Below are 26,591 nucleotides of genomic sequence, written 5' to 3' on the forward strand. Positions count from 1 at the left end.
AATAGAATACCTTTCCTTTTTTCATTCTTTATTTGGTATAGTCCTGGTTATTTTCCAAGTCCCAGATTCAATGTCTTTCTTTCCATGAATCTTGCCTTATCCATAAATTGATCACTTATTTTTCTGCCATAATCCCTACCTTACTACATTCTGATTAATTGTATTTTTTAAAAGACATCTCCTCCCTCTGGAATTCTTTATTTGTTGTCTTTTAATCCTCTGTGCTTAACATCATGCCCAGACTATACCATCCACACAATAATTACCAAGAATTATTTTGTCTTTAATAATTAATAGTTCTCAGTAATTTATTTAAGTGTATGTAAATGTTAGTGGCTGAGAAAAAAGGATACTATGTAGATATCAACAAATCTGCAATCTTCTTCTGTCAAAAAAATCATTATGTTTTAATCCTGAGCAATAGACTAAAAATAAATGACTGTTTTAAAACACTGTCTTCTTCAAAAACCTTTAAAAAAACACCTGAGTGTAATGAAGTTCAAAACCAATTTATCAACTTTATCTTTAAAAATTCATTATTTTATTAGTTATGAAGTATTCTCTTCTCTTGCACAAAAACTGTGCCACTATCTTTTGAAATTAAATATCTGATGTTTCCTTCTTGGTGTAATTCAAATGTATCCTGTTTCTTAGTGGAGATAGACACATTTTTACTTTGTTCTGCAAAACCATACACGCTAGTGATAAATGAGCAGTGTCTGTGGTTACATTTGTTCTTATCTCTTTTGAAGCAGAAAATCTGGCAGTCTCTTATCTAAACTTTAACAAGTGCAGATAAACTTTGATAGAAAAATGTTTCTGGACTGCCATCGCTTTTAGCAAGAGTAAACAATTTAAACTAAAAGCAGCTGTTTGATTTTTTCCAAAAAATAAATCTAAAAGTAAAATTCTCTTCAAAGAATGGCATATAATTCAATGTAGCTTTCAATCAAGTGTAAATGCAGCTATACAGCACATTTATCTGTTGTAAGTATAAGGCCAGTTTATTAAGCTCTTTTGGCTTTGGAACTAAGATGGTTATTGCAATAATGTCCAGCTTATGCTATTATTATGATCAAAGAAGTGTTGCTAATGTTGTAGTCACTATTAAGCTTATAAGCATCCTTTTTTTTTTTTAATTTTTGTAACAATTGACAAATCCATTTGCTGGATTTTAATTTATGTTCCAGCAAACAGGAGCTCCCCCAGAAAGTTCTTAGAGTGTATCTTGACTCCTTGGAGGAAGGCAATTCAAGAGTGGAGTGTCTGTTTCGTTTCAGAAGGGCTGCAAAAAAGAAAAAAAGAAACCCAAGGAAGAAGAGAAAAAGATAAATTCTAACAGTGATGAAGGCAGCAAATAAACAAATATTTCTGCCTTATGAGGGCCAGAAGTGTATATCTTAAATTTTAAGATTGTCATTTCAATTTGTTATCCTTGGCTCTAATTAGCTCACTGCTCTGATTTTCCTGATTGAATTGCAGGCACAAATTGACTTATTTCCTTTCCTCTTCTGCCTTCTCCTCTCCTCTCCTCTCCTTCTTTTTCCTCTCCTTTCCTTCATTCTTGTGTTTACCTTTTGAGATATTTTAGCAACAAACTTTTCATTTGCACAAATACTAGGCTGATATGTAATGAAATCCAGTATGTTTTCAAGTTGCTTCATTAACACAACAAATTTCTTTCCTTCTTCCTCCCTCCCTCCTGCTCTGTTTCTTCCTTCTTTTCTTTTTCTTTGTCAGGACAAAACCTTACCATAGTTGAGCAAAACTTATTTTCCTTAGGAAATAAATTTTTTAAAAATGTATGTATATATCTTAACTAAGTCATATTAAGATCAAGTGGTAAATTAAGCTAAATTGCCTTAAACCATAATAACACAGGTATATATGAACATATTGTAGGTTCAGTTCTATACCATAAGAAAGTGAGTCAAAGAATTTTTTGGTTTCCCATAGCATATAAAAGTTATGTCTATAGTATACTCTTCTGTATAATAGCACTTTGTCAAAAAAATGTACATACCTTAATTTAAGAATACTTTGTTACTAAAAAATGCTAACTATCATGTATGTGAGCTTTCAACAAGTTGAAATCTTTTTGCCTTGATGTTGATGGCTATTCACTGCATAGGGTGGTGATTGCTGAATGTTATGGTAAATGTGGCAATTTCTCAAAATAAGACAATGAAGTTTGCCACATGAATTGACTCTTCCTTTCACAAATGGTTTCTCTGTAGCATGGGAAGCTGTTTGATAGTACTTGTCCCACACTAAAACTTCTTTCAAAATTGGGTTCAGGGACGCCTGGGTGGCTCAGTGGGTTAAGCCGCTGCCTTCGGCTCAGGTCATGATCTCAGGGTCCTGGGATCGAGTCCCGCATCAGGCTCTCTGCTCAGCAGGGAGCCTGCTTCCCTCTCTCTCTCTCTGCCTGTCTCTGCCTAGTTGTGATCTCTTTCTGTCAAATAAATAAATAAAATCTTAAAAAAAAATTGGGTTCAATCTTCTCAAATCTTCCTGCTCATTTATCCACTAAGTTTTTGTAATTTTCTAAATCCATTGTTGTCATTACAACAATCCTCATAGCTCTTAACTAGGAGTAGATGTCATCTCAAGGAGCCACTTTCTTTGTTCATCTCTAAGAAACAACTTCTCATCCATGGAAATTTTATCATGAGATTGCAGCCATTCATTAACATCTCCAGGTTCAACTTTGATCTTACTTCTCTGGCTGTTTCTGCCACATATGAATTTACTTCTTTTACTGAGGTCTTGAACCCATCAAAGTCACCCATAAAAGTTGGAATCAACTTCTTCCAAACCCTTGTTCCTGTTGATATTTTGACCCCCAAATCATGAACGTTCTTAGTGGCTTCCAAAAAGATGAGTTCTCTCCAGAAGATTTTCAGTTTATTTCAACCATTAGCAGAATCACTATGTATAGCAGCCAGAGCCTTACAAAATGTATTTCTTAAATAATACAAAGTGAAAGTCAAAATTACCTCTTGATCCATGCCCTCCAGAATGGATGTTGTATTAGCAGGCGTGAAAACAACATTAAACTTGCTGAATATCTCCATCAGAGCTCTTGGGTGACCAGCTGCATTGTCAATGAGCCATCATATTTGGAATGGAGTCTTCTTTCTGAGAGATAGGTCTCAATAGTGGGCTTAAAATATTCAGTAAATCAAGTTGCAAACAGTGGTGCTGTCACCCAAACTTTACTGTTTCACTGACAGAACACAGGCAGATTTAATGAAATTCTTAAGGGCCCTAGATTTTCAAAATGGTCAATAGGCATCGGCTTCAGTGTTCATTACCAGCTACATTAGTCCCTGATAAAAGAGTCAGCCTGTTCTTCAAACCTTTGAAGCCAGGCATTGACTTGTCCTCTCTAGCTATGAAAGAACTAGATGGTGTCTTTTTCCATTAGAAGACTTTTCATCTCCATTGAAAATTTGTTTTTCAATATAACTGCCGTCATTAATTACCTTAGCTAGATCTTCTGGATAACTTGCTGCAGCTTATACATCAGCACTTCCTGATTCACCTTGCACTTTTATATTGTGGAGATGGCTTCTTTTCTTAAATCTCCTGAACCAACCTTTGTTAGCTTCAAACATTTCTTTTGCAGCTTCCTAACCTCTCTTGGCCTTCAAAGAATTGAGGAGAGTTAGGAACTTGTTCTGCGTTAGGCTTTGTCTTAAGAGAATATTATGGCTGGTTTGATCTTCTATCCAGACCACTAAAACTTTCTCCATGTCAGCAGTAATGCTGTTTTCTTTCCTTAGTGTTTGTGTGTTCACTGCAGTAGCACTTTTAATTTCTTTCAAGAACTTTTCCTATATATTCACTACTTGGCTCACTGTTTGATTTGGTTGAAGAGACCTAGCTTTTGGCCTCTCTCAGCTTTTGACATGCCTTCCTTAATAAGGTTAATAATTTCTAGTTTTTGATTTAAAGTAAAAGATGTATAAGTCTTCCTTTCACTTGAAGAGTTAGAGATCATTATAAGGTTATTAATTGGCCTAATTACAATATTGCTGTACTTCAGAAATTAGGGAGGCCAAAGCAGAGGGGGGAAATGGCTAATTGGGGGCACAGTCAGAACACACACAACATTTATAGATTAAGTTCACCATCTTATATAGGCACAGCTCATGATGCCCCAAAGCAATTGCAATAATAATCCCAAAGATATGATCACAAATTACCATAACAAATATAATAATAATAATGAAAAAGCTTGAACTATTGCCCGAATTATCAAAATGTGACACTGAGACATGAAGTGAAAAAATGTTATTGGAAAAATAGCACTGACAGACTAGCTCCATGCAGTGTTGTTTGTTTAAAAAAACACAGTATCTGAGAAGTACAATAAAGTAAATCACAATAAGATGAGGTATGCCTATACCTAAGAATCATTTTTCTGTCGTTTCAGAGACTAGAAATCACTTGACTTCCAAGTTCCTTTAGTACTTTTAAACTCTTTCACCTTTGGTTTAAAAGCATAGATTTTTATCTTTAATTAACTCCAGAACTGACTTTAGAATTAGAGTTACATTTTTCTAGAAATTTGTAATGTGAGGATTCTGCACTGTGTATGTGTTTACCTTAAAATAACCTCTAATTTTAACTTTAGTGGTTTTCTTGTGTAAACTTAGCTGCTTCACCTCCTAGCCAATCTTTCTTATAGTTGATGTGATTAAATTTATCAGTTTGCCTCATTTTTGTCTTTTAGACTATAATCCTTCAATAAGAGTTTTCAGCTAGTATTGTACTTTAGTTGTGGTCCCATTTTTCAGAGAATAGAAGTAAACACACAATATATGAATTTAAGTAATACCACTACTTAAAAATTATGAAATATTTTTCTTGGCCCAACTGTGCATTTGTAGTTATGATTGTTCCAAACCAAATTATTAGTGACAAGAGATAGAAGTGAAGTGGTAGGGCACTTTGATTCAGTAGGATTGGCCAGAAGTAACTGAAAGCTGAATGTAAGGCAATTAAATTTATGTGAGAAAAAGAATGCTAGAATCATTCCTTAAAAAGAAGTCTCTAAGATTTACTGTCACAAATACTGAAGCTGTTAAAGTAATTCTCCTCCTTAAATTGTGGGATCTCCCCCAAAACACAGAGATTTGGTTTTTCTTAAGGTTTTGCCTCCATACTTTAAATAATCCCACTCTCAGTAGGCATTAAAAGTACACATATTACTTTATCACGAATAGATCTTGGAGAGAAAAACTGGAAGTGGACTGCAAGTAAATTATAAGTAAATATAGTTAGTTTAAAAAGGAGTTTCATCCAACCCAGTGGATTGGCCAACATTCTCGTAGTCCTTCAAGCCAGTTCAAAGTTAAAGCTTGATAGAAAAAGGTACTTTTTATCAGTTACCATGTAATTCCTTGGATATAAACCATAACTACTCTTGGAAATGTTACAAGCTAATTGTTATCTTCTGAATAGTTGTTAACACCCAGAAATTCCTTGAACTAGACTCCTGTGTTAGCTAACATAGGACAATTGAGCAATATGATTCTTTAAACATTGATATTAATTTTCTTATTCTTTTCTTCTCCCTATGTACAAATTTTTTATTTATTCTTTTAATCCTAACTAGTTATCTTCTATACTTATACTACTGTATCAGTTACACCCAGATAAAAACCCAACTTTAAATGACTGTCAAATGGCTACTTCTTGTCTTTTTACTATTTAATCTATAATTGATAGATACTTTAATGAATTGAATAAATGCCTTTCCTCCATGAAAAATGCAAAATAAAACATTATCATTCATACTTAACAGCACTTTGCTACTGGATTTATGTTGAGAATGGGCTTGATGACTGATGGATGCTTACAAAGGCATCTCGGTATCAATTCCACAAAATCAAAAATGGTTGTATTCTGTATGTGTTTTCCAACATTAAAATCAATAGACTTTAAATGATAGCACCAAAACTCTTTCAGATTTATGGTTAAATTCATCATGGCCTGATAAACTTCTTTGTAGAATTTAGACATTTTGCGAGTTATATACAGAGCTACTAACACTTCCCTAATTTTTTGTTTCAAACTGTCATATCTTCTGTGGTTTAAAGTTCATACTTCTGACATTTTCTCATAGCACTTGAGAAGATCCAAAGCTCTTAACTGAGCACAAACTTACATCCAACTACTGACACCGAATGCAGCAACAATTCTGAATTATCTTTGAGATTAAAATTCTAATTCTTAAAAATTTAAAGTAGAACAATGACTTTCTCTCCCTTGCCTCTGTTTCATATAGCATATTAATTTCACATTAGCAATGTATCTAAATGAAATATAATTATCAGAAAATTCAATCATGTCTTGACTGCTGTTCAATACCTGCCAGAGGCTCTTTTAAAACACTGACATTTGAGAACAGCCTAATGGACATCTTAACTATCTATTTACTACATTTTCCAAATTCTATTCCAGTATTAAGTAAAAGTACATAAAAAAGTAAAGTAAAAAAAAGTAAAGTGTCTGGACCTTATGTCTTAGTCTTCTGTGTTGATTTAGTATCATACCCTCCACTTCATAGAATTTCTATTAAGTAGAAGAATTTCCATTAGAAATTTTCCTTCTGGAAAATTTATGTAAGTTAAATAGGTATCACTGGAATAATTAAAATTAATTTTAAGATGACTTTGCTGTAGTTAAAGATATTTTGTACTCTATTTTTAAATGTCATAGAAGGTAAGTTCCCAGTTGAATTCTGGGAAAAAAAGTATATACATGTGAATTAGTATACTTTGTGAGTGATACAGTATTTGCTTTCTTTGGCCTTAATTTTCAAGAAATGTATAACAATTAATTATCATTTAATATTGGTACTTTGTTTTTCTAGGTCTCGACAACTCCTTTATCTGTAGTCTTAAACTTATTTTAAAGTTTCATTTTCCCTTTTCCTGTATACTTAATTTTATAACTTCCAAAATCTTATTGGAAGATGTGGAGTATACATCATGAGTAAACTGAGATAAAAGAAATTCATGCATTGTGAGAAAAGAAAGAAATTCTGCATTGCAATTACATACCATAATTATTAAATAGCAACCTGCAAAACTTCAGCCTTGCTTTAAAAGAGGTGAGAGTCTTTGCCTCAAAAGTTTAAAATTATAATTTGTAATAATTGCTGATTTTTATTTTGGTAATTATTATTTAGCAAATGGAGAGTAACTGCCTTTGTCAATATTATTTTAAAGATTTGTGTAGAGAAAAAAAAATCAGTGCTGCCTGTTGAGACAGGCAGTTTGTGGTGTGAATGTCACATAAATATTTAGCAAAAGGAAACCCAAGGTCTCCGATGGACGTACATCTGCTACTGAAGAGTTACAACTCACATATCACATGTTATTTCTTGACATATGGCATGTCAGAAAGGAATGTTAAAAAAAAGAAAAATTAAAAAATGTAAACTCCTAACAAAGCATTAAAATCATGTATATATAATAATACACGTATGTCTCATTAAAGAATTCTGAAAAAAAATGTCTCGAGTACATATGGAATAAGACAGCTGTTAGGTTGCTCTAAGGTTAAACAGATTTATAATATCTCCATTATACTCCCCACATGTTAATATCAGGAACTTCTAGGAATGATTAATATTAATAACATTAAAAAGAAAAAAGTGTGTCTTTCTTTGGAAAAACTCAGATTTTGCACATAATTTTTGAATTGATTCAAAGTGTAAGAGTATGTAAGCAAGAAATGTTATTTTAGGCAAGACTGAAGAATGCTGAAAATAAATCCAAATGAGAAATGGAAAGTATTATAAGATTGCAGCTACTTTCAGAATCATGCAAAAACAGTTACTCTTTTCATGAGTTAGATTTCTTAACATTCTTTCACAACAATCTCATAAAGAATATGAAGAAAGTAAAAATGAATTTAAAAACCTGAATGAATTGCAGTCTGAATAATGCATGTCTGAAAACAATTATGCCATAGGATCTATGTATAACCAAGTGTAGAATACCTCGTCCCTGTCTCTGTCTCTGTTCCCCCCACCATCACCCCTTCTCCTTCCACTACTGTCCATCTTCCTCTCTCCTCTCTCCCTATCTATCCAGACTCTGCTGTTTTCCAACAGGATTTAAGTTACCTTATATGGAAATACAACAAATTCAGCAAGATAACTGTTGGGGTCTACCAGGAAAATTGAAATTGTTCTAATCATGTTTTAATAAAGTAAATTCAAAAGAAGAAATTGTTTATGCAGGTGATAACCCAAAAAGTGGCCAAATAGGGTACAGTGAGGCAACACAGAAATTAGCAACAGTAGGAAGCAGCTGCCATCCTCAAATAAAAGAACATGTGATGAGGCTGTGTTAGTGGGATGTAAGGACTGGAGTCTTATTATAAGAGGTCAGTCTTATAATAGGTCTTATCGTAGGTCAGTCTGGCAGGAACCAGGGCCACAGGGAAGAAAGGTCACTAGAACATGATCGGAGAAAGAGAGATATGGGGCTTCTCTCATCCTCTGGACTCCAGCTAGTCTTCCAAAAGTGCCTTCGACAGTTTGAACACAGTAAGGCTAGGAAGTGCAGTCTGCTGGTGTCAGGCCCCGTCTGAAGAACAGAGCAAGGGGAGGTTATAATGGATCTCTGTGAGAGCCCCACACAGGTGCATCCAGCTTCCAGCTGCCAGACTGGCTGAGCTGGCTGGAGTCATAATGTTCATTTCTAAGAAACAATGTAGCATCTACTGGATGAATTCAGGGAAGGGCAGAGGTTGAAACCTAGCCCAGAAGCTGAAAGCCCCCTAAGCCCCAGCCCAGAAGCTGAAGGTCCCCAAGCCTCCTACCCCTCTCACACACTGGCTCCGCTTGGACTCCATCACTCTCTTTCTCTCTCTCACTTTTCCCCCAGGTTGGGCTCCAGGAAAGACTAAATCACCAAGGTTTCTATGTTTTCTCTCCTCACCAGGCCCTTCTGAGGACCCTGCTCTATCTGGCAGCTTTCTCCAGGCCATTGCTGCCATTATAATTGGGGTTAGGCAATTTCTATGAGCACTACTCCTATGATGGAGACTGTATTTGTGATATCTCCCCTTGGGGCAACTTGCAACCCCCATGGGGGTAGGGGAAGAATGTATGAGAGAGAACTCCAAAGGAAGAAAATAAGGACAACATTAACTCTTAGCAAAGATGAGGTTGGTGTAATGTAGTATAAATGTGACAATGAGCTGCTTTGATAATAATGTAAAGTGCTTGACATGAAGCTTTTGATTGTAGAGGCATCCATTTCAAAGGCATCCATCTCAAATAAATACACTGCCAGCTATACAACTAGATAAAAAACCAGGCCACCCCACCCATGAAGTCCCTTTCAGAAAGCCTTGGATGACCTAGATAATTTACCCCTTGAGTGACCGCTATTTTCTGATTCCCAAATTATAATTCCTGTTCTTGGATTTTAAATTCACCAATAAAAAGTAAACCCACAAAATCCTAAGCACTCCACCCTTGACCCCAATAAAAGCAGAACTGCAGGTCAAAGCCTCTCTCTATCCATGACGTTCTACTCTGTGACCCTTAGTGTACCGTGCACCCAACAGGATTTGTGAGTAATAAAACTTTTTTCAAAGTTCCATGATGGTTATTGCTGAAGTCCATCTTGTAAGAGTAATACGAACCACAAGGGCAGGTCTAGCCATAACACTGTCTTTTGTTTGAGAACTGTCTGTGGGGACTCACCACAAGCAGTACAGGCCCAAGTGAGTGCCCCAGGCATTCCTAGCCAATAGCTGAGAACAACACAAAACATATACAAAACTCTGCCTCAGAAGTATACTAGCTTGATAAATGGATGAAGCCATTTTTTAAAGCTTCCTAACAAACAACTCAAAGAGGAACATATAGGTAGACATATAGTTTAGTCTCAAAAATTTCTCAGAAGAGACAGAGCTTTCTTGATGCCAAAACCAGAAAAGAATTTGTTCTAAGTGTTCTAATAAAGAAAAAATAGCTTAAAGTAAGGCATACTAGTCTCAAAATCCTTGTAGTAATGAGTTTCATTCCTCACAATATTTTAAGATCTAAACAAATACTGTTGAACAAAAAACATTTTGGGGAAACTTTTCCAAGGGGAAAATGCATCCAATAAGATCCAAGTAGACTGCTGCCTGGTCATCTAGATTCTAGATTAAACAAGAGACATACTTAGAAAGGGGAATAGGATGCAAATTCATCAGCTACTACTATTCAATCATGACAGACTTTTTTAAAAATTTCTTTTCAGCGTAACAGTATTCGTTGTTTTTGCACCACACCCAGTGCTCCATGCAACACGTGCCCTCCCTAATACCCACCATCTTGTTCCCCCAACCTCCCACCCCCCCACCCCTTCAAGACCTTCAGGTTGTTTTTCAGAGTTCATGGTCTCTCATGGTTGACCTCCCCATGTTTCCCAGTTTCCCTCAACTCCCTTCTCTCCATCTCCCCATGTCCTCCATGCTATTTGTTATGCTTCACAAATAAGTGAAACCATATGATAATTGACTCTCTCTGCTTGATTTAGTTCACTCAGCATAATCTCTTCCAGTCCCATCCATGTTGCTACAAAAGTTGGTATTCATCCTTTCTGATAGAGGCATAAATACTCCATAGTGTATATGGACCACATCTTCCTTATCCGTTCTTCCTTTGAAGGGCATCTTGGTTCTTTTCACAGTTTGGCAACCGTGGCCATTGCTGCTATAAACACTGGGGTACAGATGGCCCTTCTTTTTACTCCATCTGTATCTTTGGGGTAAATACCCAGTAGTGCAATTGCAGGGTCATAGAGAAGCTCCATTTTAATTTCTTGAGGAATCTCCACACTGTTCTCCAAAGTGGCTGCACCAACTTGCATTCCCACCAACAGTGTAGGAGGGTTCCCCTTTCTCCACATCCTCTCCAACACATGTTGTTTCCTGTCTTGCTAATTTTGGCCATTGTAACTGGTGTAAGGTGGTATCTCAATGTGGTTTAAATTTGAATCTCCCTGATGGCTAGTGATGATGAACATTTTTTCATGTGTCTGATAGCCATTTGTATGTCTTCATTGGAGAAGTGTCTGTTCATATCTTCTGCCCATTTTTTGATATGATTATCTGTTTTGTGTGTGTTGAGTTTGAGGAGTTCTTTATAGATCCTGGATATCAGCCTTTAGTCTCTACTGTCATTTGCAAATATCTTCTCCCATTCCGTGGGTTGCCTCTTTATTTTCCTGACTGTTTCCTTTGCTGTGCAGAAGCTTTTGATCTTGATGAAGTCCCAAAGTTCATTTTCACTTTTGTTTCCTTTGCCTTTGGAAACATAGCTTGAAAGAAGTTGCTGTGGCTGATATCGAAGAGGCTACTACCTATGTTCTCCTCTAGGATTCTGATGGATTCCTGTCTCACGTTGAGGTCTTTTATCCATTTCGAGTTTATCTTTGTGTAAGGTGTAAGAAAATGGTCGAGTTTCATTCTTCTACAAATAGCTGTCCAGTTTTCCCAGCACCATTTATTGAAGAGACTGTCTTTTATCCACTGTATATATTTTCCTGTTTTGTCGAAGATTATTTGACCACACAGTTGAGGGTCCATGTCTGGGCTCTCTACTCTGTTCCACTGGTCTATGTGTCTGTTTTTATGCCAGTACCATGCTGTCTTGGTGATCACAGCTTTGTAGTAAAGCTTGAAATCAGATAACGTGATGCCGCCAGTTTTATTTTTGTTTTTCAACATTTTCTTAGCAATTCGGGGTCTCTTATGATTCCATACAGATTTTTGGATTATTTGCTCCAGCTCTTTGAAAAATACCGGTGGAATTTTGATCAGAATGGCATTAAAAGTATAGATTGCTCTAGGCAGTATAGACATTTTAACAATGTCTATTCTTCCGATCCAAGAGCATGGAAGGGTCTTCCATCTTTTTGTGTCTTCTTCAGTTTCTTTCATGAGTGTTCTGTAGTTCTTCAAATACAGATCCTTTACCTCTTTGGTTAGGTTTATTCCCAGGTATCTTATGGTTCTTGGTGCTATAGTAAATGGAATCCATTCTCTAATTTCCCTTTCTATATTTTCATGTTAGTGTCTAATAAAGCCACTGATTTCTGTACATTGACTTTGTATCCTGCCACATTACTGAATTGCTGTATGAGTTCTAGTAGTTTGGGGGTGGAGTCTTTTGGGTTTTCCATATAAAGAATCATGTCATCTGTGAAGAGAGAGAGTTTGACTTCTTCATTGCCAATTTGGATACTTTTTATTTCTCTTTGTTGTCTGATTGTTGTTGCTAGGACTTCTAATACTATGTTGAACAAGAGTGGTGAGAGTGGGCATCCTTGTCGTGTTCCTGATCTCAACGGGAAGGCTGCAGGCTTTTTCCCAATGAGGATGATATTTGCTATGGGTCTTTCAAAGATAGAGTTTATGAAGTTCAGGAATGTTCCCTCTCTCCCTATACTTTGAAGCATTTTAATCAGGAACGAATGCTGGATTTTGTCAAATGCTTTTTCTGCATCAATTCAGAGGACCACGTGGTGCTTCTGTCTTCTCTTATTGATTTGTTCTATCACATTGATTGATTTGAGAATGTTGAACCATCCTTGTAACCCAGGGATGAATCTCACCTGGTCATGGTGGATAATCTTTTTAATGTACTGTTGGATCCTGTTTGCTAGGATCTTGTTGAGAATCTTAGCATCCATATTCATCAGTGATCTTGGTCTGAAGTTCTCCTTTTTGTTAGGGTCTTTGCCTGGTTTGGGGATCAGGGTAATGCTGGCTTCATAAAAAGAGTCTGGAAGTTTTCCTTCTGCTTCAATTTTTTTAAACAACTTCAGAAGAATAGGTGTTATTTCTTCTTTGAAAGTTTGATAGAATTCCCCAGGGAATCCGTCAGGTCTTGGGCTCTTGTTTTTTGGGAGGTTTTTGATCACCGCTTCAATCTCGTTACTAGATATCGGGCTATTCAGGTTGTCGATTTCTTCCCAGTTCAATTTTGGTAGTTTATATTTTTCCAGGAATGCATCCATTTCATCTTGGTTGCTTAGCTTTTGGCATATAACTGTTGATATTAACTTCTGATGATTGTTTCTACTTCCTTGGTGTTAGTTGTGATCTCTCCCTTTTCATTAATAACTTTATTAATTTGGGCTTTTTCTCTTTTCTTTTGGATTAGTGTGGCCAATGGCTTATTGATCTTATTCTTTCAAAAAACCAGCTTCTAGTTTCATTGATACGTTCTACTGTATCTCTGGTTTCTACCTTATTGATCTCAGCTCTAATCTTGATTATTTCCCTTCTTATGTGTGGAGTTGGTTTGATTTGTTGTTGGTTCTCCATCTCTTTAAGGTGTAGAGACAGCTGGTGTATTCTGGGTTTTTCAATTTTTTTGAGCGAGACTTGGATGGCTATGTATTTCCCCCTTAGGACCTCCTTTGCTGTATCCTGTATTAGGTTTTGGACCGAAGTGTCTTCATTTTTGCTGGTTTCCATGAATTGTTTAAGTTCTTCTTTGATCTCCTGGTTGATCCAAGCATTCTTAAGCAAGGTAGTCTTTAGCTTCTAGGTGTTTGAGTTCCTTCTGAACTTTTCCTTGTGATTGAGCTCCAGTTTCAAGGCATTGTGATCTGAGAATATGCAGGGAATAATCTCAGTCTTTTGGTATCAGTTGAGTCCTGATTTGTGACCCAGTATGTGGTCTATTCTGGAGAAGGTTCCATGTGCACTTGAGTCATATCAATATGACTCTTTATCTTGATTAATAGTTTTCTTATGTAATTGGCTGCTCCCATATTGGGGGTGTAGATATTTACAATTGTTAGATCATCTTGGTGGATAGTCCCTTTAAGAATTATGTAGTGTCTTTCTGTATCTCTGACTATAGTCTTTAGTTTAAAATCTAATTTATCTGATATGAGAATCGCTATCCCGGCCTTCTTTTGAGGCCCATTGGCATGAAAGATGCTTCTCCATCCCTTCGCTTTCAGTCTGGGTGTATCTTTAGGTTCAGAATGGGTCTCTTGTAGACAACATATGGATGAGTTCTGTCGTTTTATCCAATCTGCAACCTGTGTCGTTTTATGGGCGTATTTAGGCCATTCACGTTGAGAGTGATTATTGATAGATACGTTTTTATTTACATCGTGTTATGTTTGAAGTCTTTCTTTCTGTAGATTGTCTCTATATTTCTGTTCAATTTTTAGGATTTTGTCTCTTTTATAGAACCCCCCTTAATATTTCCTGCAGTGTTGGCTTGGTGGTTGCATAGTCTTTTAAGCCTTGCCGGTCTTGGAAACTCTTTATCTCTCCATCCATTTTGAATGTCAGTCTTGCTGGATAAAGTATTCTTGGCTGCATGTTTTTCTCATTTAGTGCCCTGAATATATCTTGCCAGCCCTTTCTGGCTTGCCAGGTCTCTGTGGATAGGTCTGATGTTATTCTGATGGTCTTTCCTCTGTACATAAGGAGCTTCTTTGTCCTGGCTGCTTTCAAGAGGGTCTGCCTGCAATTATAATTCTTCATTCTTGCTATTAGGTGTCTCGAGGACTCTCAAGAATCTATAATCTTGGGGGGAAACCGTTCTGCCTCTAGTACATGAACGTTGGTGCTGGTTCCATTCATGAGATTGGAAAAACTTTAATGGACAACTTGTTCTACTGTATCTTCTAGACTTTTTTCTTTCTCCTCCCCTTCAGGGATTCCAATAATCTGATGTTGGAACGTTTCATGGCATCATTTATTTCCCTGATTCTGTTTTCATGGCTTCTAAGCTGTTTGTTCCAGGCTTCCTCCTGATCCTTTCTCTCTATCTGTTTGTCGTCCAGATCACTAATTCTGTCTTCTGTCTCAGTTACCCTAGCTTTGAGAGAATTTAGATTAGATTGGAACTTATTGAGAGCATTTAGAACATCATCCCTGGTGGCTTTCAGTTCTGCCCTAATCAATTCCGTTTGGTCATCTATGGCTTTCTCCAACCTAGCTATTGCCTAGATAATTGTTAGCCTGAATTCCCTTTCTGACATATTGTCTATGTCGATAGCCATTAGCTCTATTGTAGAAGGCCTATCCTCTGTATTTTTGTTCTGTTGGGCATTCCTCCTTCTAGTCATTTTGGTGAGAGATGACTGAACAGATATAGCTGCATGTATCAATGTGGTGCAGTCAAGGTGCACCCTGGAATGCTCCTGAGCAATCAGGATTCTCCACCCAAAAGAAAGAAAAAAGAAAAGAAAAAGAAAAAAGAGAGAGAGAGAGACAGGAAAAAAAAGGGAAGATAAAAGCGAAGGCTCAGCCCAAATGGGCCCCAAGGTAAGACTTATGAAGTATACAAACAAAAACAGAAAAATAAAAAGACTGATAAAAGTATATGGCAAGAGAAAAAAAATATATATATATATATAAAGGCAAAAAAAGGAAGAGCCTCATCAAAAAGAACCCCAAGTATAAGATTTATATACTATCAGCACAAACACAAATACACAGAAACACTGGCAGAAGAAAAAGATGGGAGAGTGGTTTTAAATTCTCAGTGTGGGTGAGGAAGATTATTTTGATTCTTCCTGGATGTATCTTGATATCTTTGTTAAAGGACTCAACTTTCCTGAGATAAAGGGGGATTAAAAATTGGTTTACCTATAGGGGTAGCATTGATTGGGAAGAGGGGGTTAACTTGAAGTTTAACTCTATGAATATTAGAAAATTAAAAAAAAGAATAAACTAGACTAAACTAAACTGAAATTTTTAAAAAAGTTAAAAAAATAGAAAAGCAAAAGAAAAACACAGGTGTATGTATCAAAAAGTTCAGGTTAGAAGGTTATTGTGGAATTTGATGTACTGGACATCTCACTGTGATGGTAAATAGGTTAAAAAATTATATATATATATATATATATATATATATATATATATATATAATGAACGAGAATAGTGGGAATGAGTTAAAAATAAAAGTTGTATCTATGAAGTAGTGGTGGTTGTCCTCTTGTCATCTTTTTTTTTTTTTTTCTTTCCTGGTTGGTTTTCTGGGGGAGGGGCCTACCATGTGGGTTTTCAGTCAATGATATTCCCTGAGTTAAGTCCTCCCGCCCCCCTCTAGGGGGTGGTCTCTGAGGAAACTGGTTTTGCAGGCTGTGTTCTCTGGAGGTTTTTATGTTTGTTCTTTTTTTTTTTCCTCTTGCCTTGACAGCTTTTGATGGTTTTTGGAGGTTTAGAGGAAAGCAAACTGCACCCTGACCTCCCTCTCAGAGAGAAGCCTCAGTCTGCTCCCTTGTGGGTGCTGCAGAGCTGCTGGCAGAGCAGGTTCTGAATCGTGGTCCCTGGGGACGCAGGATCTCCTGCTTGTACCCAAAACCACAGCAGTGGCGGCTGTCTGGGCAGCTCCAGACCGCCAGAGAGGTTCCAAGCAGCGATCGCACACTGAGATTTTCCTGCTGGCCCGGGCTGGGAGTGGCTGGTCTTTCCGGGTCTGAGAGCACTGGGCTGGCACCTGCGCGAACCTCTCCCACGGGAGGGTGTGGGGTGCTCGAGTCTCAGGCTCTGATATTACAGCAAGGTTCTAAGAGCTCGAGGCTGGGCCTTTGTGCACCTCTCTCAGGGGAGGGCCTGGGGCACCTGCGTCTCAGGCTCTGATAGCATGGCCCGGCCTTCTGCTGTATGGCGAGGCTCCCAGCCCCTCAAGGGAGCCGGACCCCACGCGTTCTCAGCCATGCTGGCAGCTTAGGGACTAAGACCTGGTTTCCCTGCTGCACTCTCTCTGGCTCAGTGCCAGGGAAGGCTGTCCTGGGTCTGGGGACTTAAGCCCCTGTCCCTAACCACCCCGATTCCCACAATTTCCATCTGTGATCCTTTGCTCTTTTTGAGTGCTTTCAACCAGACTCCAAGTTAATGCTGGTCCCCAGAAGCAGGGCACTCTTGTATTGGGATATTACTTTCCAATCGGTAATTGACCTAGGTTCAGGGCCAATCACAGAGTATGTAATAATGATATAAGGAAGAGTTATCAGCGAGCCCCAACAGTTAAAACCAGAAATAGACAAGACAATTTAACTAACTGTGCTCATTTCTTACTGCGCTTTCTTGACACCTTGACAAAGATGTTTTATAATGATGGGACCATTCCACCAGTTAGGCCAGAAAAGCCCTAATAGAAATGGAATGCCTATAAGACCATATCCCACATATTTCTTTCCCTGCCCATGATCATGGATGGAACAAGTAACAACCCCCACCCATGATCACGTGCTCTCTGTCTGCTCTCTTCCATGTACCCCTCTGAACCTCCTCCTTTAAAACTTTAGGTAGCCATTTTGCTGGCAGAGAGATGGGTTGTTAAGGTTTGAGCCCGCCATCTCTCCCAGCTGGTGACACCCAAAATAAATTTCTCCCTTTCTCTTTTCCAAACCCTGGTCTCTTGAGTTTTTGGCTTCTCTTGTGATGAGTTTATCCAAGTTTGTTCGGCAACGATGTTGGCAGAACCAGACACGAGCTAAGATTTTGATTTGTCCAGCTCCCTCAGGATTCCCCAGGATGGAGTAGTTGGCCAGGGCAGTGTGCTAGGGCTTACCCAATCATTTCCTGAGTAAGCAGCTGTGACAGATCATTGGGTAACAGCATGATGTTCCAAAGTGAAGACATAGTGGCATATGATTAATGGGTGTATCTACATTACCATGCTAAAAATGTCAAGGTATTACTAGCTAATGTTGATTTCATTCCTATTTAATATAGAGGCCAAGGGCAGGCTGTCCCCAAATGGGCCATGTTGGTATGAAGGTTATTCTGAGTTGACAGGAACTGAAGCCCTACGGACACAAAGAACTTTTGCCCCTTCCTTCACAACACAAAAGAATCTAAATTGGGGACTTTCCCACAATATGTGTTATTAGCAGAGATAAATTTTATCTGAGTGACCCATCTGTACAGCAGGGCAAACATCTAATTACCAAACATATGCTCTTATTGTTCTGTGAACTGCATTCCTTTTCTCTGAAGTCCCAAGCCCTACTCCCTACTCCTTAGTTTAGTATAACATACATGCCTCATTTTGCCTGAGGGTCTTTAGAATTTCCATGCCTGTGTTGATTCCCCATAAATACACTTTTAAATTTGATTTTCTCCTATTAATTTGTCTCATGTCAATTTGATTCTTAGTTCACATAGAAGGACCTTGAAGGAGACAGGATATCCTTGCTCCCACACCCCTTGCCATTAGAATGGCAAAATGATTCAGATTAGTGTGTCATATAATTTATTCAATAATCCTTAACTTTCAGTTTATTAATTAGTTAAAATATATCCTTTCTTTTCTTTGACCTTTTTTTTCTTTTCTTTTTTTAGTTTTTAGTTTTCAGCTAATTGGTATGTGGATCAGGGTTAAAAAATCTTCTGGTGTCTAATATAAGCAATTGATCTTATTATATTATTGCCAATAACTGTACTTTTAGCTAAAATCTGCTGGGGAACTATGATGAGACACAAAATTAAGAGGGAAAAAAAAAAGACTTGAACTTTAAAAGTCAATATCCAAGTATATACGATCTTCCTTTTGGATATAGTATTAGTGAAATAAATTAGCTTGTTTAGGGGTGGAAACATTTTTTCCTTCTTCCCTTCTATGTTCTTTTGGCTGCTCTAATAATTAAATTGACATAAGACAATATGGCAGAGCCCATACAGATAGGAAGACTCAAAGGGCAGTCAGGTAATTGAGGCTTATGTAACATACTGAATTAAAGAAAAAGGTAGAGGTTTGGGATTACAAAGGAGGGAATGTCATTCACAGGAAGGCAGAGAAGATGTTTAGAAAACAGTTTCCCCTGTTATGCAGATAAGTTTCTCAGGTTAAAAAGGTATCTCTGGTAATAGTTTCTTTCTTGTATAGACTCCCTTTCCAATGTAAATGTAGGCAGTTGAGGAGGGAGGTAAATAATTTATTTCTGGATCTGCTGGGTTTTGATTGCTTTTGGCTCAAAATAATCCTCATGCTGGAGTTACTTATTTTGGGTTGAGAAATTCTGCTCCCCTTTACTTACAATTACTTATAATTACAGAACTTATAATTACAGTTCATTTATATGAATATCTCAGAGAATACTATTTGCCAATTCTCACAAAATGCATTTTTTGTTTGGTGTTACATATAAAATTCTTACCTTTTACACTTTTTTTTTTAAGGTTTTATGTATTTATTTGACAGACAGAGATCACAAGTAGGCAGAGAGGCAGGCAGAGAGAGAGGAAGGGATGCAGGCTCCCCACTGAGCAGAGAGTGGACAGTGGGGCTCCATCCCAGGATCCTGAGATCAAGACCTGAGCGAAAGGCAGAGGCTTAACCTACTGAGCTCCCAGATGCCCCAACATTTTACACTTTTACACTTTTTATTAAGCATGTAAAAAGGCTGATAAAAGATAACAGTGCATTCTAATCAGCGGTGCTATATCACTTCATTCACCATTGCATAAATAACCATGCTGTCACCAGCTAGACCCCAAAACCCGACCTTTAGTACTCATCTGCCCATAGACTTTTGTTCCCCATTTTCCTTAAACTCTTCTTTCTAGCTTATCTCTTAACTAGGCAAAATACCCTTCAAGCATAGCATTTTGACTTTCATCTGCCCAGACCACCTAGACTGGTTCGAACTTAATCCCTAACTCATGCCTGCACAGATAGACCGTGGAGTGACCCATGGAGTGACCAACAGTTACCTTTACCTCATTATAATACTAATATCTTTGTCCAAGAGGAGCACAGCCCTCATTTACAAAACATACAATGTACTTATAGGTGTGTTTCCTTAAGGCACATGAGCCACCTTATGCCCACCTCTACATACAAAAACAAGACCCCCCGATCTATATTAAATAAAATATTAAATAATATTTAATATTAAATAAAAAGAAACCCATTTATGCTTGCTTGGGGAGTCAGGGGTTTGGAAGTCATTCCCTATGGATCTCCTTTTTTGCTGCAAATAAAGCTTGCTTTGTATGACAACTCCACCTGGTATAGTGCCTATCTGTGACTCACCAAAGAGGAAATCAAGTTAGTTCAGTGGCAATGTCAAGTCTAGTAACTATGTAGATCAAATGATAACTATTAAGAATGTAGGAGCCAAGGAAGGCGGCCGCAAGATAGATCACTTTTGTATGAAGATTATTTTGAATTAAAAGCAATCAAAACCCAACAAATACAGAAAAAACTCTTTAGCTCTTCCACAACTGCCTAAAAAGAATTTAGGTAGAGTACTTACTCCAGGAAAACAGATATCACCACGGATAACTACATTATACTATGAACTAGGTCAGGTATACAGACAGGAAGTAGAAGGCCTGTTTGATCACAGTCCTCTATGTTCCTTTGTTTGTGAGTCAGGAGTCAATATCTGTTTACCAAACATTTGCTCTTTTTCATTTTCCTGTGAATTGAATTCCTTTCATTTGAAGTCCCAGACCCTTAACCCCTTTTCCTTAGTTATGATTGACATATATTCCTCATTTTGTCGGACTACCTTTGGAATTTCTTATGTGTGGATTCCCTATACATAAGCTATTACATTTTTTTTCTTTTTCCTCTGTCTCATGCCAATTTGATTCTTTGTTCAGCTAGAAGGACCTTGAAGGACAAAAGAAACTCTTCCTCCCCATAAGAAATATAAGAATTATCTTAGAATACTAATACTATTGGAAGTAAAAATATTTTTTAAATGGGATAGTGAATGTTCAGGGATTTATAATATAAAACAAAACAAGCTTTGACTTTCCTTTACTACCTATAAATGACTTTGTCACTTTTCAAGTGAGAGGCAGCAGAGGGCTGTGGTTAAAAACTTCACTTCAGAATTGCATTTGCTGGTGTTAAATCTAGCGTGGCTACTTATTGGATGTGTAATATTGGAAAACTTATTTCTCTCGCTTCAGTTTCTTTTTCCGCAAAATAGGGGCTACATTAGAATCTTCCTCATTAGGTCCTTATGATGATTAATTCTTTTTTTAATTAAAATTTTTATTAAGTTTTTAAAATTTTATTTATTTGACAGACAGAGATCACAAGTAGGCAGAAAGGCAGGCAGAGAGAGCGGGGAAGCAGGCTCCCTTGCTGAGCAGAGAGCCCGATGGGGCTTGATCCCAGGACCAGCTCATGACCTGAGCTGAAGGCAGAGGCTTTAACCCACTGAGCTACCCAGGCACCCCATGATGATTAATTCTTAAATGAATTAATATTTGTAAATTGTTCAAGAAATTTTCTGATACATACTAAGTGTCATAAAATGACTGTTAAATTAATAAATAAAACCTTTAATATAACTGTTTTTAAAAATGAACAACAAAATTATCTGCTTATTTATAATGACTAAATTTACAGTACTTTGTATAATTCTGACCAGGATTAAAGTACCTTTAGGAATATCTTACAACTACTGCGTTTTTATATTCACAAATAAACAACCATATGACATATGGATAGTTCCCTGTGAGCAATGCCATTTATCAGATTAAAGCAAATTTACTGAGTTTTCTTTACTATGTTTTAAGTACATTTACTGTCTCTACCAAAATCTGTTAAGGCCAAAAAAGAAAAAATAAGTGAGACAAAAAAAAGGAGAGAGAGATGGTAGATGCTTGAAGCTCTCTATATGTGCAGAGTTAGGAAAAAAATGTGTCAAGACAAAAATATAGCTGAAGTATGGTTATGGCTAAATGCCTCAAATATAAACTCTTTGTTAAGTACTAAATAAGTTCTACATCTGGCTGGCCTTTTATTATTCATTCTACTTCCTAGGGGGACTATCACAAATGTCAAAGCATATGTTGATTTGGGATCATTTCAATAAAAACTCTTTCTTATGCAAATATTTATCTTAAATTTCATAAAGCTACTAATGAAGTCAACAATTTTGAACAGACAATAGAATATTGCAAACCTTGGGGACACAGAGGGCCTAGAATTTCAAAGATAAACTGAGATTCCTATTGTGTAATACTTTAAAAAGTCAGTTATATTATTTAAATCTTTTTAAAGTATGCATGTGTTGCTTTGTAACCAGAAAAAAATCTATATACAGAGAGAGATTCAAACAAAAGTTAAATATGTACTTCTATAATGGCGACGAGAGCTATAATTTTTCCTGTACTAAATGCTTTCCACATATTATTGAACTCAGCAATAACCATAAAGTAGGAAATTTTAAAGATATTCACTAAAAAAGAAATTAAGGAAAAGAAGTATTAACTATCCAAAATTATATTACTGTATTTTTGTATTATTTTACTGTATGTTTGCCTGATAGCTATACATCTCCTCCACTTGAATGTAATCTCCGAGAGAGCAGTCCTTGCTCTGTCTTTTCACCACCATTTCTCAGTGCTTAGAAAACCTTCTTGCAGAAAAGTATTGAAGAATAAAAGAATATTAAATTCATGAGCTTATTAAGATCTCACAGCTAGTAATTTGTTAGAGAGATGAGCACTTAATCACCCAAGATGCTTTTTCTTTTTCATGACCATATATCAAAAAACAAAACAACGACAACAACAAAAACAGCATAGAACGGCATTGTTAGAAATTTCTAGACAGGCTCTGAAAATTACAATGTCTTTTATCAAGTTTTACACAAAGCAAAGATAATGTCCTAACTCTAACACTCATCTTCTCAAAAAACACCTGCATGATTTTTGGTAGGATCCTTCACCACGTGGAAGAGGTGGAATATTTAATACTGGTGTAATGAAGATTTGATATGTTAGTATTTTTTTAAACTCTTTTTTTTTTTTTTAAGATTTTATTTATTTATTTGTCAGAGAGAGAGACAGGAAGCACAGGCAGACAGAGTGGCAGGCAGAGTCAGAGGGAGAAGCAGGCTCCCTGCTGAGCAAGGAGCCCGATGTGGGACTCGATCCCAGGACGCTGGGACCATGACCTGAGCTGAAGGCAGCCGCTTAACCAACTGAGCCACCCAGGCGTCCCGATATGTTAGTATTTTTAAAGCTCTTAAAACAACAGCTGTCATTTAATAAGTGATTTAATAAATGTTAGCAATTATTGTCATTATTGTTATATTAAATTAATTTCAAAAGATTTCTTACCTTTTCCAATTTTGTACTACGAAACGTTGAAAATATATTTCCAATTGGTCATTTGCTTCACCTTGTCTATAAAAAAAAAAAAAAGGACTGGTAAGAGAGCAGAAAAAAATTTGATTTTTAAACATTTTTTGATCAGGAAAAACAAAACAAAACTGTATGCTTTACCAAACACTTCCTATCACAAACATGCAAGAGCAGAAATTCTTTTTGGCTAATTTTCTGGAACCTTAGATGGCTAACTTTGGCTGAGTTATCAATTACTAGTAGCAAGAGCAGGAATGGCTGAAGGAAAAAAAAAAAAGAATGGCTAAAGAACAAAATTAAATTCTTTTGACTGTGTGAGGTGAAGTTTGAAATTAAAATTTATAAACTCATTCTTTCTGATTTTTTATTTTGCTCTCACTCAGCCAAAGATGTTCTCAATGTCTGCAGAGATGTGAGCACCTTTAAGCATCTGTAGCCTGGGTTCTCTTCCATGGTAATCATAGGGATCCCTCTAGTACCTCAGAGTCCTAATTAGTTTCTCAGGAGTTTCTCTTTAAGAAAGTTCAGGAATTAGCAGAATAAATAAGACCGTCATCATGCTGACTCCTCATCCACTAAATTAAAAAAAGTAAAAATATGGGTGTCTGGGTGGCTCAGTGGATTAAAGCCTCTGCCCTCAGCTCAGGTCATGATCTCAGGGTCCTGGGATTGAGTCCTGCATCAGGCTCTCTGCTCATCAGGGAGCGTGCTTCCTCCTCTCTCTCTCTCTCTCTCTCTCTCTGCCTGCCTCTCTGCCTACTTGTGATCTCTGTCAAATAAATAAATAAAATCTTAAAAAAAAAAAAGTAAAAATAAAAATAAAAAAATAAAACCCTAGCGCCTGAAGTTATTATTTCAGGCAAACATAGGACTCCAGAATAATTGTGAAATATAAAGTGGAGATGCACTGGTCTCACATATGGCAAGTAAATAGAGAAAATTGTTTTTGCCTCAGATGATACTTTCTTCTGTGCTGTTGTCCCTAGTTTACAACTTGGTCTCTGAAAGTTAATTGGAAAACTCTCCTTTCAAGTAGTCAATTGGCATTGTCCATTTTCCTGTTGAACAGGTAAGTCATTGATGTATATTCTCTCTTCCCTCAGAGAATGGCATTTGGGGCAGCCTATGCAAAATGTGCCTGTTCAGCACATTCAAACTCTCCTACTTGACACTTCCTACTATGCTGAATTGGGTATGGCCTATATCTTCTATAGGCTTTCAGTTGATACCTAACTCTTAGGGTAGGTTTGTCCTTCATCTCTACATTTATTTCCTTTGCATATTTGTTCTCAGGAGATTTCTGAACTGAGTCTGCAGATGATGCCTCTGAAATGTGGGCTCCACAACACAAGTTAGAACCAGTGACACTGCTTGTATTCCCCCAGACACTGACCTTTGCTAATTATTTTTTTAAATTTTGTTTGGTTTTTGTTTGTTTGTTTCTTTTTAAAGATTTTATTTATTTGAGAGATAGAGAGTGCAAATCCACACACACATGTGATGCAGGCGGGGAGGCTGGGAGGGACAAAGGGAGAGGGAAATGCAGACTCCCCTCTGAGCAGGACCCTGGCATCATGACCAGAGCTGCAGGCAGATACTTAACTGACTGAGCCAACCAGGCACACCTGTTTTGAAAAGCTTATGTAGCATTAGGCATTAGGCCTTGAGAACCTTCATTCTGCTACATCATTTTTTAGTAGTAGTGGGTTGTGCCTCTAGTATTCAGTTTCTCTATACTCTTTATTTGCTTTAGGAAGGTTTAGTTGAGTGGATATAAGTTCCAGTTGTTTCTTCTTCATCTTTGGTACAAAAGGATATAGTTTCCTAATTGCTCTTGCTATGAAGACTTATAAATTAATTTCCAATCATTTTCTGGATCTAAGTTTGCTTTGGACTTTGCTCCAACAGGGACTCAATATAATTCAGGAACACCTAACACATCTTTGTCCTTTATCTCTTTAAGAGTAATTGGATCTGGAAACTTAAAATTTTCTCTTCAATATATGTTTTCCAGTCTATATCTCCAGCTGCTATCTTACTGAATGATATCTGTCTTGCAACTGTCTTCTTCACAGCCACTATCTTTTACCAACTTTTTTTTCTCTTCACAGAGTCTTTTATAAACCAGGTTCTCTGAGGAAACCTGGTTCTTAGGCATAGTTTTACATCAAAGCCCCATTTAATTATCTTCTTACATGTAGGTTTGGGTAATTTCTCTCAGTTCTATTTTAACCCAAGAAGACTGTCTATTGCTTTAAAATATAGACTTGTTTTTCTTTCATTTGTTCATTGATAAAAACTATGTGTCTCTGAGTGAAGCTGAAACCTAAAGGTCTTTGATTTGTAGGATGTTATCAGAATTTATGTAAATAACAAATTCAGGGCCAACTTGAGACCATAAGATGGATGTTAAACCTTAAAACCCTGTACAAAAGTTGCAAGAATCTAAGGGTTTAGCTCCTGCATTTCTCTACAGATTAAAATGCAGAATGGAATGTGGAGCAGTTAGTCTAGCAGACTAATAACTGAAACTAGAACTTCACTCGCAGTGCCCGATATCACACACGGGATTTGGGAAGAGTCTAAAATCCTGGCCTTCACAATCCAGAGATATGGTATTGCTTTTGTTTTTGAGTGGAGTGGGAGTGGGGGTGGTTCCAGTGAATGTTATTTTTTTGTTTACTATCATAATGGTTCTCATTTCCCATGCAGCAGGAAACAAACATGAACATTCTGCTAGCTATTAAGTATATCTTTTTCCATTATACATTCTGGGTAATTAGTTTTTCTTGGTAATGTAGTATTCAGTGTTGAGGTATTATGAATGTCTTATTGATACGTTGTATATGATATCTCTGTTTAAGTTTATATTCTAATCATTTAAATAGATACTAGATTCATAACAATATAAGCAATTATATTTGATTTTTATATTAATCTTGTATCATCACCCTTTCTGATTAATTCCAATAGTAAAATTGTAATTATGGAATAGTAGTATAATAATACACTTTGTAGATTCTTTTAGATTTTTTATCTATGCAATCATGTTGACTATAAATAATGATAGTATTGTTTCTCTTCCTTATTTTACTGGCTAAGATAACCAGAATAATGATCAGTAGAAATGGCGATAATGGGTATTCTTGACTCATTTCTAAACTTTGGCTATGGGGGATACTTCTAATATTTTATAAATGTATGTGTATGTCTGTTCTTGAAAACAAATATATAAACATACATATTTATAAAGTTATATGTCATATGTCATAACAACAAATATGTAAATATGTTTTCTGTAGGTTTTTGTATTATTCATGCTTTATCTCAGATTAAGAATATATTCTTTAATTACTTGGTTTTGGATATTCAGAAATTCTTATAGATGGCTGTATTTAATTAGCAGATATTTGTTTTGAATTTTTGTGATGATGGTTATGAGAAAGACTGACTCATAATTTTCCTTT

The 26,591-nt window shown here is 36.7% G+C and overlaps 1 long non-coding RNA gene across 1 annotated transcript in view; it reads right to left on the reverse strand.

Annotated features, from left to right (window-relative positions):
* Positions 1-977: 977 nt before the first annotated feature.
* Positions 978-26,591, reverse strand: part of LOC309845039 — a 67,140-nt gene continuing 41,526 nt past the window's right edge. Inside the window, exons 4-5 of the long non-coding RNA XR_014300996.1 lie at positions 23,101-23,166; positions 978-1,285 (exon numbers count right to left, since the gene is read on the reverse strand). This is a non-coding gene — a long non-coding RNA (uncharacterized lncRNA). The remainder of the gene's footprint in view (positions 1,286-23,100; positions 23,167-26,591) is intronic.

This window comes from Mustela nivalis, assembly GCF_964662115.1.
Source record: "Mustela nivalis genome assembly, chromosome: 12".
In the NCBI taxonomy this organism is placed as follows: Eukaryota; Metazoa; Chordata; class Mammalia; order Carnivora; family Mustelidae; genus Mustela; species Mustela nivalis.